The sequence below is a fragment of the Callithrix jacchus genome, chromosome 9 (assembly GCF_049354715.1).
Source record: "Callithrix jacchus isolate 240 chromosome 9, calJac240_pri, whole genome shotgun sequence".
NCBI classification, from domain to species: Eukaryota; Metazoa; Chordata; class Mammalia; order Primates; family Cebidae; genus Callithrix; species Callithrix jacchus.
In genome coordinates this window covers 105,771,386-105,793,816 of record NC_133510.1, presented here as the reverse complement: position 1 = coordinate 105,793,816, position 22,431 = coordinate 105,771,386, and the positions used below count along the sequence as shown (strand labels likewise).

At 41.2% G+C, this 22,431-nt stretch overlaps 1 long non-coding RNA gene across 1 annotated transcript in view; it reads left to right on the top strand.

Annotated features, from left to right (window-relative positions):
• The window catches only part of LOC108593209 (uncharacterized), a 42,113-nt gene extending 25,101 nt beyond the window's left edge, over positions 1-17,012 (top strand). Inside the window, exons 3-5 of the long non-coding RNA XR_001913622.5 lie at positions 12,352-12,553; positions 15,276-15,345; positions 16,767-17,012. This is a non-coding gene — a long non-coding RNA (uncharacterized LOC108593209). The remainder of the gene's footprint in view (positions 1-12,351; positions 12,554-15,275; positions 15,346-16,766) is intronic.
• The last annotated feature ends 5,419 nt before the right edge of the window (positions 17,013-22,431 follow it).

Below are 22,431 nucleotides of genomic sequence, written 5' to 3'. Positions count from 1 at the left end.
AGAAGTATTGCCACTGTTATTATTAGAGTAAGGTAATTATTATTCTTATGATTCATAATGATAATATAGCACTTTGGTTTTGCAGACAACTTGTGGTCTTCAAGTCATCTTACACTTAGTTCTAAGGAGGAACTAAGTCTCAGATCAGTTAAGAGATTTGCCCAAGATCACCTAACTGATCAGTGGCAGAGCTAATGGAAATAAAACCCAAATCTCTTGGCTTCTAGTCCATGCTGTTTTCATGGTATACCTCACCGCTGGGAGGAAAAGCTGACAGATGTCCCAGAGCAGGTATGACTCAGGAGGATAGATGAACCAAATGAAAGGACTGATTCCATGGTAAGTCCCAGTGTGCCATTAGCCTTGCAGTTCTTCACAGCAAAATACCCAGAAATAAGACCAAGTAGCTGGTTCACAGGATGATCTGACTTCTGAATTTTAGAGATAAACATTTATTTTAAATATATCAACATGGTTTCCTGCTCTAGGAAGCACAGGCAGAGCCGCCATCTTTTTGTAGGTTGGATAGTGCAAAATCCCTGGGGGTTCCATTTACAAGATAGGAACTGTAGATTTATATACTTATTATTTAAAGTTTTAAGAAGATGAGAGTCAAATGCCTCATTCTAACAAAATCAATTCATTATGACATTTTTTATAATTGTCATAATTCTGGAATGAATTGATGAGATGGAAGAGATGGATGTAAAGTATCTTGAGGAAGGAAGCACTTAAAATTTTTTTCTGATCCACTTAAAGCCAGATAGGTGGGTGTTTGTTATAGACACAATCCAGCATCCAGCTAGATGAAAGATATGGAGAGTGATTTGGCTTTTATTCATTTACTTATTAGTTTATTTATATAGTGACTCATTTATGCATGCATGTATTATACATAATCAAATTAAAAACTAGACTTTGAGTGATAGCCTGTGCAAAACATTATGCTAACACTGCGATGCTTAAGGCCAAATTCCTGATTTCAGGGAGTTCAGGCTAATGCGAGAATCAGATGAGTAGATAAAATGCTATCGGGTAGCATAGTCTTTCATGAGAACCCAGAGGCAGGATTCATAACCCAGCCTTGCATGGGAGCTGATTGACAGGATGGAGAGAGTCAGGGAAAGTCCCTTTCCTTCTTAGGAGGTAGCATGAGGGTGTTCCAGGCTGAAGGAGTAGCAAGTACAAAATTCTGGAGTAATAGTCTGTGTCCTAAGCACATGACACAAATTTACTCATTTAAACCTCAAAGGAACCCTATGAGACAGGCACCATCATTATTCCCATTAGTAGATGAAGAAACAAAGGCACAGAGAGATTCAGTAACTTGCTCAAGTTTGTACAGCTGATAAAGAACAAACCTAGCACTTGAACCCACAGAATTCAGCTACTTAGAACACGCTACTCTCGTCTTCATGGGCATTTTTGGGAGAACCCTGAGAAGGTCAGTTTGGCAGATGCTCAGCCTTGGGGCTGGAGCGGGGACAAAGGCTGAATGAGTGCAAGCGTATGAGCCAGGCAAGCCTCAGAGCCTGGAGGTGGTTTGGTTCAGGGCTGGCTATAAGAACATTGAGCTTTGGTCTTTTTTAGCTCCAGCTGGTGACTCCGCCTTTCCCTCTGGCTGCTTCCCGGAATCCATTGCCCAGTCCCCCAAGGGGCATATACCTAACAAACTATGGGGACCCCAGGAAATTACTCATCTTCCCCATCCCATGTCTGTGCTGACTCCAGAGACATTTTCCAGAAGTTGCTTTGTCAATTTTTAAACTAATTTTCATGTACTTGTTTTGTTGCTATGAGGCTCTTTTCTCTGAAACTTGAGTGATGGGAAGAGTAACCCCAAAACTAAATTTCAGTTATTTGAGCTCCAGTGTAGATCAATTTCAGTTCATTGCGAGTTTATGCAATTGTGTTATCGTGTTGCTAAAGTTCCAGAAAAGCTGGAAAGAATACACAGATTTCCAAATGTCTGTTACTTGCCCTCTTGGAACTTTTGATCTATTCGGCCAGAGCCAAAAAAGTATCCTTGGGACATTATTAGAAGAAATCTAATTAAAACTTAATTGAAAACCTAACTTATTCTGTACATAAGTGCAAAAGCCCTTAAAATTACCATGCAAGTTCTTGCCACTGTTCATAGGGTCTGATCAAATGAGCAGGGAGTACTTTTTTTTTTTTTGGCTCTGTCCTGGGTTAATTAATCAGTTAATTGTTTAATCATTAGATACAAACATTCAACCATGAAAATACCAGATCATTACATACACATAAGTTACAGAACATGTTTTAGCCAACACTAGAGAATTTCTAATACATAGCAAAAAGATCTTAATAAAATTTTCCTTCTAAAATCCAGTTCACTGTAGGTATTTTGCTATTGATCATGGAAAGCAAAGATCTGTCACGTTGGTCCATTTTCAGGGGAGATTAGCTTCCTTGTTTGAGAAGCAGCTCATATGGTGGAAATGGTACTGACCTGGGAGTCAGGGGGACATGATACAAACCTCAGCTCTACCATTAACTTAACTCAGGGCAAATCACTTTGTACACCTCAGTTTCCTATATGAAACGGCTTGGGCTCTATGATCTCTGAAGGTATTTGTTGTTCACCAAGTTCTACAGTGAAAAAATACCAAAGCCTCAATACTGATGGGGATAGGCAAGCCTCATGTGACCTTGAATTTTATTTACGTCAGAGCTGTACAAACCTTTTCTGTAGAGGGCCAGGTAGTAAATATTTTGGGCTTTGTGGGCCAAAGTCTCTTTATCACAATGACTCTGCCATCATAGCAGGAAAGCAGCCATAGACGATATATGATTGAATAAGTGTGATTGTGTGCCAAAAACTCTTCATTTACAAAAACGGGCAAAAGTCAGCAGGCTAGACTTGGCCAGTGGGCTCCAGTTTACCAATCCCTGATTTAGATGATGGCTGTCATAGAGAGCATTGGGAGAAGCAGTGACAGCAGAACCTTGACCTATCTCAGAGATCTGATCAAGCAGGGAAGACCACAACATGCTCCGGGCCCACTCTGCAAAGGTCACTTCACCTGTCCCACCTCCTGGGCACCCAGGAACAGGCTTGAGTGTGTCTCTTCCCCAGTGATGAACGAGTTAAGGAGGAAGGGACAGACGTGATTGTTTCTTTCTAGGGAAGCTATTTGGAATTGGGAATTTGCTTTGCTACACAGCTGGAACTCATTACTGCTCATTACAAGTTTTTTAAGTTAAAAAGTTTTATTTAGGCCCCTGCAAAGATTTTCTTAGGCCAAGAGTGAAACCTCGTGCTTTGTGCTTGCACTGCAAGCTCTCTTCAGCCAAGCACGCCTGTTGGGGCTGCCCATGAGATACCATTCTCCCTTCATACACGGTGCCCTCCTCACCTCCTGATGCCTCACCTCTTCCCTTCTTTTCTTCTAGCATCTCTCATTAAATATCAATCCACAGACATCCTCACTGGCAAGCAGGATGAGCCTTTTTCAGCAATACGGAAAATTGCACAATTGAACAACAGAAACATTCACCTTCTTGTTAGCTAGGACCAAAAAATGCTGTTTTCGGTGGATTCCAGAATCTCTCACCCAGAGCCTAGGGTACAGGCACAGAGGGTATAGTTCACGAACCACTGAAACTCAGGCCAACACATGTTGGAAATCAAGTGGGAAAAAAACAGAATCTCTTTCCTTCTTTCAGGTTAATTGGGAGGCAAGCGGTGCTGTGTCTGGTTTGAAAGATGGCATACCTCAAGTAACTAAAGTCCAATGAGCAATAAATAGCCCTTAGCTAACTATATATCTTTTTTTCTTTTCTTCTTCTTTTTTTTTTCACTTTTAGCCTAAAGAAAAAAGAAAGGCAAGGAACCAGCTGGTATCAGGGTTTGACACACAATGCTTACCAAACAATGTTTATCAAATGTTGTTTCTGGGATCCCATCTATAGGGTACGAGTTCAGTAGAATGTCGGTAGGATGGGAAGATTTTATGTTCAGAGTACCTACACCTCAGCAGTGTAGATTCAAAATCATCACAACTCGACTGCATTCCCCAGCCCATGCTTCACCAAAATGGGAAAGGATCGTCAGATTTGTCATCAAGACTCTGACCAGACAGTTTTTCTGGCTAACATTCTACTTCATTAGAAAACTGCTGAAAGGAGTAATCTTTTCTCAAAGCACTACGTTAAAGATCTATGAACTCTAGGTAAGAGTGGGTGACCCTGGTCAAGTCAGCCATTCTTTTGGAAATTTGGTAGCAAGGCTATGTGTAGCTGAAGTAGAAATAGGAATCAGAGGATCAAGAGACACATATTTAGGTTCGAGGTCTCATTGAATAAATTCAGCATTCAGATTAAGCCAATCAAAGTATACTCAAACTGGAAAGGACATAATAATAGTAGTCATATTAGTGATAATACACATTCTCTGGGTCTTTATGGTGTACCAGGCATTGTGTTTAGGGAATGTCAAGCATGACTTGAGGCAGATACAACTGCTCTCATTCTACAGACAAGGAGACTGAGGCTCAGAGAGATAAAATGATTGCTCAGTGACACATGGTGACCATGTAGCAGAACCAAATTGCAGGCCAAGTTCTAGGTGATTGCAGAGGCTGTGCTTTCCATCTTTACCCTGAAGATCTGGAGACCAGTAGAAACTCTGCCACCCAGTAGCCAGGTATACCCTTTTTTCTCCCTTGACCTTCAAATCCACCTTCACAGTGAAGGGTTGTTTCAGTGGATCTGGGAGTGTGGTGGTAGATCCCACAATAGTCCCGCCTGGGACTCTGTGTCAGAGGTCCAGCTCATTCTCTTCTCTACAGGCAGACAGAACAGACTTTTAGCTGCAGGGCTGCTGTCAGCTGGAAACTTCCCTGCCAGCCTTGCTTTTCAGGTCCTCCAGAGCACCCAGTACCTCAAATACCCCTCATTCCATTAAGCAGTCCCCTGGGCTGTAAGTGCAGGGGCTGTCTGTGGTCTCCCCATTCCTAACTGCCCTGTGCTTTGCTAAATTAATTGCTCTTGCTGCGCATCCCTACAGGGCTGAACCGCACAGGCTGTGTCTGTGAACACTCTCCCAAGAAGGCCCTCTTCCCTGCAAGGGCACCAGGCCAGGCTAAGATTCAGCCAAGAGCCAGGATGGAGATGTAGCAATTATGAAAATATTTAAATATGTCTGCATATCTTGGTAAAAGCAGCTGCTCTGAAGTTCCTGCACAATGCCTTAGAACCCCAGACACTCTCCTGGAGCCCCTGGAACATTCTAGAATCCGGACATTGAAGAGTTGATGCCTGACCCTAAGAGCCACTTGAGTCTCCTGCTGACATCAGAGTCATGAGCGGAAGCTGCCATAGCAGTCCTTATGTATTTCAAGTACGACTCCTAGCCCCAAGCGACCTGCACTACCCACAGGAAGAGCAGGTGGCAGTCTCTTGGTAAACATTTTCAGGGACATTCGAATAGCTCCTTCTCCAACCACTCACAAATGCTTAAAATTGGACCAAACTTTTCTTAATAATATAAGTAGAAAGCAGTCTTACTCTTCATTCACTTATTCCCTCATCAGATATCTGATATATACCAAGTCCCTGACTAGTGTGGAGAACACAGCTGAATATGAGTACAAGGGGAGACAGACAGAGAGAGAGAGAGAGAGCTCATGTGAAGCTCTTAAGGAACACACAAGATTTGTTTATCTGACAATAGTTATCAGCCCTGACAGTGTACCAGGCTCTGTTCTAGGTGACAGCAAAACTGCATAGAATGAGACAAGCTTCCTCTCTCATGGGGAGACATAGACAATAAACATGAAGCAAATATACCAATACAAAAACTGCAGGGTCACAGGTGCTATGAAGAAATTAACACAGGGTCAGTGAATAACAGGAGGGAGACTCGAAGCCTGCGCTGCTCAAGGAAGGCCTCACTGGGGAGATAATGTGTGCAAGGAGGATTCTCTAGAAGTCAACCAGGCAAAGACCTGGCCACTGTTAAGGGAGCTGTGTGGGATTGGCAAGCTGGTAAATGCTGCCAGAACCAAGAGGAGGAGCAAATAACTCTGCCTGGGAGTCAAGGCTTCAAAGCCTGTAACAGGAAGGGTGGCATTTATGCGAGACGTGTCTTAAAGGATGGACAAAGTTCACCAGGAAGAGGATATGAGGAGATTAGGGGCTTGGTGAGAGGCAGCAGAGGGTATGTGTTGACAGAGCAAACAGAGCCTAAAAGCATATTGTTATGTGGGGCAATGTATGCAGCGAATGGCAACCAGACCCCTCTTTTGGGGTGGTGATTTGGGACCACCAAAGGATAAATTGCTGGTATTAGCTTAATTGAAAGCACTTTTTGAAAATGGGGAGCATCTTGAGTATTTTGTGGTGTTTGTGGGGAGGTGGAAGAAAGTAATAAGAAAACAGAGAAGAAAAGGGAGGATGGAGGCACACAGCAAAGTGATCAGCCTCCCAGACGGTCCTCAACAACCCTACTGCAGCCTTTCTCAGGCCTGGAGGCTACTCTGCACACTGGCGTGTCTAGTCGGGTATCCTTGGAGGCTAGTGAGGGGACTCAACCCTGTGTCCTGGAGCATGGGAGAGTTCACGATTCTTCTCTCTGAAAGTTCCTGTAGAAATCACCTTCAATTTTCTCCCTCCACAGAAGGGAGAACTGAATCTCAGAGAGGTAGAGAAACTTGCCCAATATCATGCAGGTCAGGTTTAGGCTCCCCTGCTCCCCTGCCCCCCTGTGCCCCTTCAAGCTGCTTATTATCCACACTACAGGTTTGTGGTTTAAAGCAGTTGTTCTCAATCTTTTTCCTGCCAAAGCACACATAGTGGGTATCACTTATGTTTTTGACAGATGCCCTGAAATGTGCCAAGAAAAAGCCCTGTGAGATAGAGCTCCATTGTAGGATGTGTATAATTCACAGCTGAGACTCCAATGCTGTCCCTCCCGCACTCCAGAAAGCACATTGCTATGCAAATTAATAAGAGGGAGGCTATTATAAAAGGGATCAATTTTGAAAATTATTAATGTGCTTTTTTGCATTCTAATTGCAGCATTCCTAATTTTTCCTCAATTCTCTGAAGATTGATATACTGAGCCATGCACATACTGGGAAAAGCAAAACAGCAAAGTCTATTATTGTCCCCATTTCACTTTCTCCTTGGTAAAGTTTTACATACCCATTAATAACTTTTACTTATATCTAAGTGTCACCTTTTTTCCAGTGGGTTTGTGATCAGGTCTCTCTCAAATCAGTTTTTCTCTCCCCTCTCCAAGCCCTCAAATCCTGCCTTGGTAACCTTTGGTACTGATGAAATCTCACCTTCTGCCACTAGGTGCCATAATGCAATCCCCAAAGAGGCTTGATTCCCCCCAACACAGACTCCATGAGTCCCCAAGGAGCTCTGTCACTGGGGCAATGAGTGTCCCTATGCAGGACCAAATCATGAGTGGGTCCTATGCAGCTGGAAGTGAGCAGCTGGTTTGTTATGGCAAGCATTGATGATAATTCAACTCAAATATCCACCATGTTCCCCTCCCCACCATCTTGAATGGCTCCTGCCTGCTGGCGTAGGAGAGGAAGTGGCACTAGCTGAACTAACTCTTGTGGAACCAGCATTCTCCCACCCTGCCTTCCATGGACTTTTTAAACACTTCTCCCAGTGTCTGCCTTACTACCCACGTGCTTTCTGAACTTCTTATGAAGTCCCATCTCTTCCTCCAAGGTGTCTCAGAAGTCCCAGGCCAGTGAATTAATGGTCTGAGTTCCAGCTGCAATTGGACTTTCTTTTCTGAAGGAACAATTCATCTTTTAAAAATTTCAGAAGTCAAGAAAGGGTCTCATGATAACTTGTCTTGTTCCTCCCATCTGCTGATTAGTCTACATCTGTTTCTGACTTTGGCCTAATATACCTTCCTAAATTTAGTTTGAGCATTTATTAATCTACACAGAGGCAGGATAGCCATAGATCCAGAAATCACAATAGAACTCTCATGTGTAGCTGGCCACAAACTTACTCACCCAACAATTTGAAAGTTCAGAGGAAATTCAATTTCATTATTTTATCTATAACTAATTCTAATCTGCCTTTGGATAGCAGATGGAGGGATAACTTTCAGTCCTAGCTACATACTTTAAAACTTTAGTGAGATCTGATCACTAAAATAGTTCTTTTTGACAGTGCTCAGTGGCTCAGTGTTCTGATCACTTCCCTGATTCTTCTATAAGATGGCGTCTGGGTATATGGGGTGGGGGTATGTGGCTCATGTGACCTTGTGAAGGGTGACAAGTTCAGAGACTTTGGGGAACGGTATCTTTGGCATTCCTGATCTCCAGGGTGACGTTTCTTTTTGTCTGAAAGCTGGGCACTTGCTGGCTTCTAATGCTAACCATTTTTAGACCTAGCCAGTACTCTCGGGGAGAATTGCCTATTCCTCCCATTTCAGCACTGGCTTCCTCTTTTTCTCCTGGTAAAATGTCCCACCTATCTTCTGCTACAGGATCATTTTACCCACCATGATGGTTAATTTTATGACAGTTTGACTGAGCTAAGAAATACCTATACCATTGGTAAAACATTATTTCTGGATGTATCTGTGAGGACATCTCTGGAAGAGAGAAAAGATTAGCAACTGAGTTGCTACTGACTGAGAAAAGAGGATCTCTCTCACCAAGGTGACTCCCAGTGTCCAAACTGTTGAGGGCCTTGTAAAACTAAAAGGTGTAGGGAAGGTGAATTTACTGTCTCTTCTTGAACTGGGACATCCCCCTTCCCGTGCCCTTCAATGTCAGAGCTTCTGGTTCTCAGGCCTTTGGAGTGGGACTGACTTACACCAATGGCTTTCCTGGTTTTCTCCTGCCTGCAGAGAGTGATTGTTAGACTTCTTGATCTTTATATTTGTTTCCATAATAAATTTATTCATATCTATGGTCTTGCTTCCTTGGTTCCACTAACCCTGACTAGTACACCCATCACCCAAAGATAAGAGCAACCACTAGCCTATTGGCTCTCAATTTCACTTTTATCCTAAATGGGAACAGAAGGCAACTTCAGATAATCTCAATTCAGGGCCACCTTCAGCCTGATAACACTGCCCTGTCAAGCCCAAGGGGAAGTCTGTGACTTAAAAACAGAATACCCGCTTTTTTCCTTCAAGGTTATCTCTGCTTTTCTAATATACTTTCCTTTCTCTAGTCCGAAGATGAGAAAAGAGAATATGAAGACACACGATGTACCTGTTTTCTCTTTTCCTGAGGCTGATGTCTGGGTATATGGGAAGAGCGATACAACTTTCATTTTGTATCTCTTTTCATCATGTACTATAATGAACTGGTAGGCTCCTGTCACATAGATGGGGTATCCTCACCTCCCTACAGGAGAAGTCTTAAAGCCAGGTCTTCCGGGAATGACCCAGGCTAAAAAAGAGACAGAGATTAGAAAATCTTCCTCTGAACAAACACTCAAGTTTCACACCTTTTTTCTAGTTCTGAAATCTTATTTTTTATTAATGTCACCCTCATCTTTAGTGGTGGACTCCTTTATAATAGCCCAACTCCCACAGTAAATGGATGAATGGGCCCGTAAAGTGAAAGTCAAGTATGTAGAAAGAAAAAGGAAAACAGGGGCCGGGCGCGGTGGCTCAAGCCTGTAATCCCAGCACTTTGGGAGACCGAGGCAGGTGGATCATGAGGTCAAGAGATCGAGACCATCCTGGTCAACATGGTGAAACCCCATCTCTACTAAAAATACAAAAAATTAGCTGGGTATGGTGGTGCATGCCTGTAATCCCAGCTACTCAGGAGGCTGAGGCAGGAGAATTGCCTGAACCCAGGAGGCGGAGGTTGCAGTGAGCCAAGATCGCGCCATTGCACTCCAGCCTGGGTAACAACAGCGAAACTCCATCTCAAAAAAAAAGAAAAAAGAAAAAGGAAAAAAGGAAGGCATGTTACATTTTAAATTTAAAAAAATTATCTGGGCCGGGGGCGGTGGCTCACGCCTGTAATCCCAGCGCTTTGGGAGGCCGAGGTGGGTGGATCACGAGGTCAAGAGATCGAGACCATCCTGGTCAACATGGTGAAAACCCGTCTCTACTAAAAATACAAAAAATTATCTGGGCACGGTGGCGTGTGCCTGTAATCCCAGCTACTCAGGAGGCTGAGGCAGGAGAATTGCCTGAACCCAGGAGGCAGAGGTTGTGGTGAGCCGAGATCGCGCCATTGCACTCCAGCCTGGGTAACAAGAGCGAAACTCCGTCTCAAAAAAAAAAATCTCTCTGTTTTATTATAATAAAATAATTTTGTATCCATCTTCAATACTTTAGCTACTATGAGTAAGCAACCACCTGTTAATTGATAGTGGCTATCAGTGTGAGTGTGTCACACCAGGGGAATATGTTACAGTAGATTGTAGTCGAGCTCTGTAACACTTCATAGGCTTCCAGGTTATCCAAGTTCTCCAACATGATGCAAATTTTTAAATAATAAATCGTGTCCAGTGATTTTCCAAAATGCATGAGGAATTGGTGAGTTACTGGAATCTTCAATGCCTCTGAATCATCATTTGGAGCCATAGTTACTATTGTATCGGGTGCAAGTGAACTTTGAAAATACAGAAGATTGAACTGAAAGGAGGTTTAACCCTGGAGACACTCTGCAAGTAGTCCTTTTGTCCTTACTCCATTGTTTATGCCACTTGGTTTTCTTCTCACTTTAATTTTTAATTTAAACATAGGATAAATGTGTCTAATTGAAAGCTCTTGTTGCTCAGTTCTAGTTAATCAAGATGTTGCTGTAATTCAGATATAAGTATTCTTGTTACAAAATTTGAAGCAAACTTTCTATACTTTTCTTATGAAAGCCAGTCAGAGCTATTCAAAATCTGGCTAGCCAATTGAGTAAGCTTGCTTTAAAGCTGTTGAAAGTCTCAGGGCTGGCTCTAGAAAATGTTCTACAGAAAGCCCCATCATCATCTCCCAGCTTTACTGTTCAGAATGCTCACGTCCAGGCTGCTTAACTTTACCCTTTGAAACACTGGCATGGCTAATGGGTCCCCAGCAATCTCAGTTTTTCTGCTTGTCTCTGCTTATCATGCCCTGGCTTGAGAGGGGAGCTTGAGGAAGAGGGTCAGCTTGGTGCTCTGACTATGAATTCGATTTTATACATTTTCATGAAAGACAGACTTCAAAAGTCTGGGCTTCCAAAACAGACTTCCTGTTCAAACAGCATTTCCCTTCATGTCTTCAGGCAATCTGATAGGTAGAGCATGAATATAAATTTATTAACTTTCAAAGACTGTGCTGAAATTCTTCCTTCTTCTAAATGCCCCCTTGGCAACAAGTAAAGAACATACTGGGCCAGGCCAGCCTATAAGAACTTATTTTAAGCCCACAGACTTCCTGTACTCTAAAAATACCTGAGATTTTGGCTGCATGTGGGAAATGAAGATTTCCTTTTGAGACCATCAAATTGGCCAGGAGCAGTGGCTCATGCCTGTAATCCCGGCACTTTGGGAGGCCAAGGTGAGCAGATCATTTTAGGTCACGAGTTTAAGACCAGCCTGGCCAACATGGTGAAACCCTGTCACTACTAAAAATACAAAAAATAGCTGCACATGGTGGCATATGCCTGTAATCCTAGCTGTTCGGGAGGCTGAGGCAAGAGAATTGCTTGAACCTGGGAGAGGGAGGCTGCAGTGAGCCAAGATTGCGCCACTGCACTCCAGCCTGGGTGACAGAGTGAGACTCTGTCTCCAAAAAAAAAAAAAAACCACCCATAAACAAACAAACAAAAAACTCCACCGAATTTGGTATGGATACTCTCTGACAACCACCTACTTTAGCCATCATGAAGGTATACTCACTCACCTGGATGGAAACAACAATGTCTTATTTGTAATGTGCAGACATGTGATGTATAATCTAATGGGGAGTAAATTTCTATTATTTATTTCCTTTTATAAACATTGAAATCATTCAATAAATAGTTTTTGAATGCCAACTCTATGCCAACACAGATTCTAGGTCAATGGTTCTCCAACTTTTTGATTCCAGAATCCTGTTACACTCTTAAAAGTTATTGAGGCTGCTCTGCCTATAAAGTAGCCATTCTTTTATTCTTTTACTTTCTTAATAAACTAAAAAAAAATTATTGAGGACTTCAAAGAATGTTGTTTATGTACTGTGTTTATTATTGTATTAATCAAAATTTACTAATTTAGAAATTAAAATATTCATTGTTTGATTTAAAAATAATTAACTTTATGCATTAATAAAAACATAAATTATGAATATAAAATTGCTTTATTTTTCAAAACAAAAAATGGTGAAAAGAGTAAAATTGTTTTACATTTTTTTTGCAGATTTCTTTAGTATCTGGTTTCATCTGGAATCCGAATTCTCATACTCTACATCCAACCTGGGGTGATACGTGTTCTGGTTCAAGCATATGAAGTAAATCCAGGCTCATATAGTTACATAGCTGAGAAGAGGAAAATATTTTAATAGTCTTTTCAGATAATTGTGGATCATCTTCTTTGATGCTAAAATAAAATCCAAGTGGCTGTAAGTTCTTAAAAGTCAGTGGCAAGGCGGAATTTGAAACCATATCAATAAACTTTTCATGCTCTTATATTAAAATTCACTGGTCTATCTTGAGCTTGGAATAGATCCTTTAACCATGAATAATTTTGTAACCTCATGCATTGTGCACTTGGAAAATATTGGTTTACTGAGTGATTAACATAGTCTAAAAGTTGATACATTACATTATACTATATAGACTAGATCCAAAAATAGCAGGCATTTGCTAACATCACCTATCAATTTCAACAGAAAAGTCTCTTAAGTATTAGGAAGCTGCCAAACCGATGGCAGCAGATACAAGTTTTCCAAAATTCTAACGTTCACTTGAAATTCTGAATTTTATCAAGTGATATTTTTTCTTTATATTTGAAGAAATGTCTGCCAGATATGCAAATATAAGTAACCATTGCTTGACTGGTGGTCATTCTTTCAAGTAGCAATGGTGTTTCATGAAAAATGTAGCTAGCTCAGCTCACAATCAATCACACAAATGCTTTTCCTCGAGACAATTATACTTTGTGATGGGGAGGCATATTTTAAGCTTGCTTTTCTATTTATCACATGGCACATAAAAAGAATGTGATCCCACTTTCAAAACAATAATTTTTACTGCTTCATTATGGGCATTCCTTAGCAAAACTTTTTTTTTTTTTTTTTTTCCTGAAAGTGCATGAAAAAGAATGCAATGACCACTTGTGCAGTTTGGTGCCACTGCTTGGTTTGTACTAATGAGTCAGTAGTTTTGCCTACTGTTGCATATTTACACAGTCATTGCAAATGTCAACGCAGTGAAAAAGGCATTTAATGTCTTAGTATTATTATGAAAGTAATTTGATCCGGTATCTACGGACCACTTTGAGAAGTCTATTCAAGGCACTGAGAATACTCACAAAGTCCCTGCTTTAATAATGCAGGGATTACATTATTCTGGAGATCAAGCACTGGGGGAGAACACAAGAGACAAATATACAAATAAATAAACAGGCTAACACAGAGTAGTAAGTGCTGTGATGAATACAGCAGAGTCATATTGTAGAGAAGAAAGACTAGAACCAAGGGATTACTTTATACTGAATGGTCAGGGAAGCATCTCTGAGGCAATGATACTGGAGCCGAGCTATAACTGATTAGAGCCAGTCATAAATATCTGGAGGAGGAAATTCCAGACAGAGTGAAGAAATGGTGCAAATTCCTGAGATGGGATTGTGCTGGACATGTCTGTGGAAGGAAAAGGAGGCTAACGTGATTGAAGCCAACCAATGAGGTACCTAAAGGCAGGAGATGTGTTTGTAGAGGTCACATCCATTTATAGACTATCTTAATCCATTCAGGTTTTTATAACAAGATACCTTAGCCTAGGTAATTTTTAAACAACAGAAATCATTGTTCACAGTTCTTGAGGCTGGGAAGTCCCAGATCAAGGTGCCCGACAGATTTAGTGTCTGGTGAGGTCTTGCTCTGCTTCAATGATGGCACCTTCTAGCTGTGTCCTCACATGGTGGGAGGGGTGAACAAGCTCCCTCAGATCTCCTTTAAAAGCGCACTAATTCCACTCATGGGGGGAACCCTCATGACCTAATCACCTTCCAAAGTCCCCATCATCTAATACTATTATCACATTGGGGATTAGGTTTTAACATTTGAATTTTGGTGGGAGGGGGCCCACAAAATTCACCTGACAGGTGGCAGATTGGTGTTCTCTGGAGAGAACATGCAATTTGCCTTCAAGTTCTGTTTCTATTAACTGCTAGTAGGATGACTTGAGTCAAGTTACTTCAAGTCATTAGTTTGGATTTCCCCAGGAACCAGGCCATGAGGCAGAGATTTGCATGCATGATATTTACTGGGAGAGTGGGGGCAGACCCTGGGGATTCACACCTATGTTGGAGAAAGGAAAGTAGAACTAGAAAGAGGCAAAAGATGAACTCTGCAATGAAGTTGCAACAGAAGATTCAGGTGATCCCACAATGAATTATGAAGCTGGGATAGCATGGTTCTTCAGGGATGTCCTGAATCCAGGCAAGGGAACTAAGTTTTGTACCCTTTTACTGGCAAATCGGTAGATGTGAGCTGCTTCAGGGAGGGTGCCTGAACTTGGGTAAGGCAACTATCTTTGGCAGAGGGCAACTCCTGGAAAGAGAAATAAACTGAGATCCATTAGCAGCCTCCCATTCTGACTGGGCGAAGGAGAGCTCTGATCCTAAGGGGAATCTGGGTGGCACATCACAACCTCCACTAAGTCTCTCTCAGTTTTTATTTTATTTTCTTATCTGTAAATTGAAAATAAGATCAGAATTGTATAAAAATAAAAATATTTTTAAAAATATGAATAGCTGAGTAATTCAACTACAAAAATATGTTAAAGGACTATATTGATGACAATGACACAGGTGAGTAAATAGGATTTTTGATATTACAGGGAATATGCATGGATTTAGTGCTTCTACCATGAATCTTTTATGCTATTAAAACTTATTTGTACAAATGTAGTAATATTTGCTTTATATAGGAATACATTTTCTGAGTAGCTAGACTTTCTGAGATAACATTATTTTAATGAGCTGGAAAGTGAGATACTCTGGAATAATTTCTGAATGTCAAAGCACGCATCATGTTTAACTTTTTGCATAGATGCGCCTTCCTGTGGCCTTTCCTATATGACTATGAATCATATTTATCACCTCTTGTTTTTCTTCTCTAGAGGCTGCTGTCATGAACTATTAGATCATAGTCTCATGTTTGCAGATAAGGAATTTACCCAGTGCTCACAGGTAATTATTCTTTTGGTTTTTGTACACACACTGTCTTGCTGATAAATCTAAAATTGCTAGACCAGGAATTTCTTAGGGGAAAAAGAAAGAATTTCATGATCAAATAAGTTTTGAGCAATAGCTAGTGAACCTGTTTATTTACTGCAGGACTTCTTGGAGCCTTTTTTAAGCTAATATACATTGCAACTTCTAGGCATAAAACAATTCAAGAATGCAGAGTCTTTATTTCCCCCAATGACTAAAACACTGCAAAGCTGACTTTGATACGTCTTGAATAAAATTGAATAAAGTGATTATAGAGTCCAAATGTATGTCAAAGTTTCTACTGTCATTCCGTTAATCCACTTTTATATTATCTATGTGCAAACAAAGGCACATCCAAGAGTTCAGTACAGTGAGGTAATTCTGTTTCCAGTAAATAATCTCTGGAGAAACATATCTTGCATCCTAGACAGAACACAGAACACTACCCAGTATTCAGCCTGATGAAACTGTCAGCCCAGTCATCACCTCTTAGTTCAGGCAAATCATACTCCCATTTGGTTCCTGGGCCATATGGAAAGACAACAATTTCACCATCAATTTATTTTTTTGCTTCTCTCAACACATGAGCAAAAGTTTAAATTTTATTTCAAGATGTGAATTGTAAAAAATATATATATTCCAATTAGGGCCTAATAAATTCTAGTTTCTTGAAAAAACACTTGGCTGGTAGTAAGCCAGCACCTAGTCACAAGGATCAGACATGATGTGGGCAAGGCCTGGCATTAAGACCTTTTGAGTGAATGAGGGATGAGGGAAAAAAGAAAACTTGGAAGGGAAAGTGGAGCAATGAGAAAGGAAGGCAGGTACAGTTTGATTTCTGGCTATCAGAAAAGCGAGACTGCATTAACAACTCCTATTCTGATCAGTATGCTGATTAGAATACTGGACTTACTTCTCTTAGACCATCTGATGTTGATATTAAAATCTGGCACCATTAAGTGTGCACTGCGTAATCATGGTTTATTCTCAGGTTAGGAGAGAGAATAAAAGACATAATACTTTTTTGGTTTATAATTTATACAATGAGTCATGGATGGTTGTCCTTGCACAAAGATGACATATTGGAGAGAATACTGCACAGGCAGTGAAACCTGAGTTGAATTCTTGCCTTTGTCATGGATTGACTAGTCTCTTGAACATCTCTCTGAACCTAGGCTTTCTCCTTGGTTCCAGGTGAAGGCTGAGCTGAATGAGGTATTTTCCAGACATTCAAGGTTTCTTTGCCTCTATATAGTTCTTATGTTATTAAATGTTGATCTACTTTCCCATTTCTTGTAGGATCAAGGCCAAAGTTCTTCAACTGTTATTCAAGATCTACCCTTCCTTTCCAGCCTCAGATTTTAAATGACACCTCTGCTTTCTTGTCTTTTTTTCAGAAACAAATCACATGAAAAGCCAACCCACAGTGTCCCCCATCTTCTTAAGTTCTCCCTGACCCCTCTAATGTTGATGGGCATTGGTGTGTCTTTGGCTCTACCCACTTACTGTAGAAGTACCATTAGGTTTCTTTCCCATGTAAATGTTTAGCTCCACAAATATACTAATCTACTGGTATAATCCATGAAAATGAATAGAACATTATGGAAATGGTAATAAAGAGAACATAGTAGAAATTTGTTAACTAATGTCTTGTGATTGAGTGATATTTTGATAATTTCCAATTGTTTCTAGTCATGGCGATAAATTCCTCCACAAGTTCTAACTTAGGCCAATGCATCAATAATGAATTCATTTATTAAATAGATTTTCTATGAATCAAGAGTGAGACTTGTGACTATGGAATAGTGACAGGTTACTCAGCTCCTGTGCGTCTCTTTAGACTCCTTCTCTTGACACTGGCCTATTATCCTTATGATCCTAAATGTTCTGTCCATTCTCATATTCATCAGTGCTTCATGCATATAATATCATTCATGCCTTACAATCACCCTCTGGAGGAGGAACTATTTGTAGATTAGGAAATTGAGTCAAAAATAAATTAAGAGGCTTGGTCACACAGCTAGTACATGGAAGAGTCAAACTGGAACTAGGACTTCCTATGTTCAGGGTCAAAGTCCTTACCTGGAGTGATCAGAAAGAATACACAATATGTACTTTTCATAAAGTACAGTTCATATTCAATAAGCTATAGAATGTTACTTAGAATGTTTTCATTTGTAGAATTTCTTTTCAGTACCTGACTGAACTAAAGGAGAGCTCCTTGTCTCATTGGTTCACTTGGGGGCAGGGAGTGAGTTAAAACATGGAAAAGCATGGGTCTCTACTTCAAAATCCCGATAGAAATTATGGTGGAAATGCTGACAACTTCAGGCAAATTAAGTTCCAAGGAGAGGGACAAAAGCCAGACTCGATAGATTAAATGGCAAATGTGTGCCAAGGAAGTCAGGATGATGGGTTTAAACTCTTTAGTGAAATATTTGAGTGAGTTCAGAAATCAGAAATACCTGGGAAGGAACTGAGACCAAGGGAGAGTTTTTAAATATGGGGAATCCAAATCAGTATAATTCAAAGTGTGGTTCAGATATCTGGGCTAGTTCTGTAGATCTGTGCCAGTCCATGAACCAAATGTGAATCAAAAACATCACTGAATCAAATTCTTAGTTCAATCGACATTACTTTTTCACAGGAAGACTATCCCAGTGAAAGAAGCAATGCATTGAAATACACTGTGGTGTAATCTTATCCCCTCATGGCCTAGCCTGCTATGTAGCACTGATGTAGAACAGGTTTATATGCTGATAAAAATGAGGCAGAGTGGGACAAGCAGAGGATGCAGAAGCTAAGTGCCTAAGATGGTGTATGAATTGTTCTCATGCTGCTGATAAAAGTCTTCCCAAGACTGGGTAATTTATAAAGAAAAAGAGGTTTAATAGACTCACAGTTCCATGTGGCTGGGGAGGCAACACAATCGTGGTGGAAGGTGAAAGCTATGTCTTACATGGTGGCAGGCAAGAGAGAATGAGAGCATAGCAAAAAGGGAAACCCCTTATAAAAACATCAGATCTTCTGAGATTTATTCATTACCTGGAGAACAGTATGGGGGAACCTCCCCCATGATTTAGTTCTCTCCCACTGGGTTCCTCCCACAACACGTGGGAATTATAGGAGCTACAGTTCAAGATGAGATTTGGGTGGGGACACAGCCAAACCATATTAGATGGTGAGAGGGTAAATTTCAGATATTAAATGAAGGCAGGCAGCAGGGGCAGGAACACAACTTCCATTATGGCAGCAAGGTAGGCAAAGAATGTAGATGAGGATAGAGGTCTATTCTTGTAGATGTTTGTGCCTGGTAGATAAAAGGGTTCTGACTTTTTGTTCCTGCTTTTTCAAGTAGTATCATCATCTGACAGTGGGGAGTGGGGTAGAGAAAAAGCATGTGAAATTTTGGAGGAAGAAGAGAAGGTATAAAATAACCATCTCAGAAAGATGTAAAGTGAACCTACGAGGAAATGAACTAGATCAATGTTGAGTGATCATGAGTGATCATTTGAGATTTGAGATTATGAAATTCAATCAAACCCATCAGTACATCCATTTGATTTTCTCCAGCAACATTAAGCTACTTAGATGTAGGCATGGAGACTATATTCAGAGTTAAATGGAGTTATAATTTTTCCAGGTAAGATGCTGGAGGAGAAAAAGAGAGGCAGGGAGGGAAGGAGAAGAGACAGTGTGGCGGGGAGGGGGAGAGAGCCAGAAAGACTGCTAGGTGGATTAAGGGAGAGCTCATTGTTAGGGCCTAGGTAGCAGTAATGGAGTTCAAGATGAAGAGGGGGTTGTGGTTAGAGGGGACAAGCTTGGAACAGATTGGGGGAGTAAAGATTTTAGTAGGGATGAGACCGGGGAAATGTGTAACTGAAGTGAGGCGAAAGCAGCACTATATCAGTGGCAAAGAGTTGAAAGAACTGAGAATGCAGGGAGCTAAATGAGTCAGTCTTGTAAGTGTTGAAGTTATCAAGAATGGTGCCAGAAATAGAGGTGGAGAAGAAAACCACAAGGTAGGTGCTAAAGTCCTGAATGGATGAGGCCATTCATCAAGAGGTCAGTAAAGATCAGCAATATGGAGGTATTGAAGCTCAAAGAAATTGGATTGTTCAAGGAGGAAGTAAAAATTGCTTCTGATTAGTAATTCCAAGCATAGAGGATGCCTACCTCATCTTTTCATCTTGAGATATTTGGGGAAATGGGAGGAAGAAGCTACTATTTGAGAGGGTTACAGAGAAATTGGCTTTTTGAAAGGCATTTGTGTTGTTCTTGAAATAATTTTATGGACAAAGAGAGGGAGAAGGGTATCATAGCAGTTGCTTTGTGAAATAACAATTTTTCCACCCTGTGGATATGGACAGCTTCTAAATATACCCTAGTGTCCTTGTACATCAGGGCACACTGGACAACTGTGGAGACAGACTTCCCTGGCTCTTTGATTGGGGCTAGATATGGAATCCCACAGGACAAATGCCATAGGCACCAGCTAGCTGCTGTCAAGACACATTGGTGGCTTCAGAGGCATCCATCTAAAAAAGAAGGTTCACTTCTCTGGGTGGAGGGACCTCCCCAAAATGGGTGCTGACTCAAGCCTTTCTCTCACTGGGGCTGTGGGAGGCTCTTCTGCTGGGTCTAGTGATCAAGAAGACATGGAATCAAATTTCAAGTTCTCTGGGGCCCTGGGGTGGCACTGACACCATTGAGGTAGTATATCCTGGGAAGTCCCAGCTTGATCTCTCTTGGGAGCATACTTACTGGATCACAAAAGAAAACAATGTGTGTTAAGACAGTTTCCACTGTAATGAAATTCTCCCTAGTTACATGAACTTGGCTTCACTGCTGTTTAGAAGCAGGTGAAAAATATTTAATGAAATTATTATTAAAAATGTTTCAGATTACCTTAAACAAGCATTGGTGGATGACTGGCTCCCTCCCACATGGTCCAGCCATCTGGCCTGACAAAGTTGTTCCATGCTTTCAGCTGGACATACCTTGAATGAGGTCTTTGACATGGCAGCTATGGAATTGGCTTTGCCAACCCTGACAGAAAAAGCCAGGCATGCTTACCCCATGTTCCCTTGTTGAAGCACTTAATTTAAGGATTTGGTGAGCAATGCAGCCTGCCCCAGGTTATCCCAGACCTAGCAACCCACAACCATGCGAAAACACAGAGGCTCCCCCAGGGCCTTCTCCAACAGCTCCATGGCCAAATGCATTTTGGCACATGGAAACGCAGCCTTATGCTGGAAAAGTTTGCTTGCTACCCACCCTCTAAGAGCTGGAGACAGGGCCAAAGCTGCCTAGAGCCTGCACCTATTGAAAAACAGCCATCCCAACTTTCTCCCAAAGAGGTGAGTGTCCAATAACTAAAAGTCCATATGGCACAGCTACTAGTCCGTCCTTTGGGGGCTATCAGTCTCCTACATCACTTTGAAATGGTCCCCATGTTGACTGGCCCTCTGTACCCTCTGTATGGTGGGATGAAGGGTGCCGCCCCATTTCTAGGACAGTAACTCTTAAAGGGAGAGGGGCCAGATTGCTTAGGTGTCCATGAATGTGCGTTGGAGAGTACTATGGTTAGAGAGATGATATTACTGTGCTATCCATCTAGCAGAAGCAAGAGAGTGGTAGCTACGGTGGCAGTTGCTTCAGGATCAGGGGGATAAATGTAGACATTTATTTCTTCTTCATATGGAATTGTGCCACAAGGAAAGACCACAGATAAGCTCATTTTAAAATATACCAACTGTTAAAAGTATTGCCTCAGTGTGCAAAACTGAAATGTTCATGCACCCTGCTGCTGCTCTCTGCTTAGAGCTTCCACACCGAGACTCCTCACAGGGTCAAAGAATGCCTCATCTTCTACAGGAGCCTGTCTTCTACACAGATTATGTGACTACAATTTTCTTTTTCTTTTTGTTATACTTTAAGTTCTGGGGTACATGTGTAGATCTTGCAGGATTGTTACATAGGTACACACATGTCATGGTGGTTTGCTGCCTCCATTCCCCCCATCACCTACATTAGGTATTTCTCCCAATGTTATCCCTCCCCAACCTCCTGACCCCCTGCTATCCCTCCTCTAGCCCCCACCCCCAAAAGACCCCAATGTGTGACATTCCCCTCCTTGTGTCCATGTGTTCTCATTGTTTAACAACCACTCATGAGTGAGGACATGTGGTGTTTGGTTTTCTGTTCTTGTGTCAGTTTGCTGAGAATGGTGGTTTCCAGATTTATTCATGTCCCTGCAAAGAACATGAACACATCCTTTTTATGGCCATATAGTATTCCATGGTGTTTATGTGCCACATTTTCTTTATGCAGTCTATCATTGATGGGCATTTGGATTGGTTCCAAGTCTTTGCTATTGTAAATAATGTCACAATGAATATATGTGTCCATGTGTCTTTATAATAGAATGATTTATAATCCGTTGGGTATATACCCAGTAATGGGATTGATGGGTCAAATGGTATTTCTATTTCTAGATCCTTGAGGAATCACCACACTGTCTTCCACAATAGTTGAACTAATTTACACTCTCACCAATAGTATAAAATAGTTCTTATGTCACCACATCCTCCTCAGCATCTGTTGTCTCCAGATTTTTAATGATCACCATTCTAACTGGCATGATGGCTTTGATTTGCATTTTTCTAATGATCAGTGATGATGAGCATTTTTTCATGTTTGTTGGCCACATAAATGCCTTCTTCTGAAAAGTGTCTGTTCATATTCTTCACTCACTTTTTGATGGGGTTGTTCGTTTTGCTTGTTGTGAATTTGTTTTAGTTTTCCATAGATTCTGGATATTAGTCATTTGTCAGATGGATAGATTGCAAAAACTTTTTTCCCATTCTGTTGGTTGCTAGTTCACTCTAATAATTGTTTCTTTTGCTGTGCAGAAGCTCTTAAGTTTAATTGGATCCCATTTGTCTATTTTGGCTTTTGTTGCCATTGCTTTTGGTGTTTTAGTCATGAAATCCTTGCCTATGCCTATGTCCTGAATGGTATTGCTTAGGTTTTCTTCTAGGGTTTTTACAGTGTTAGGTC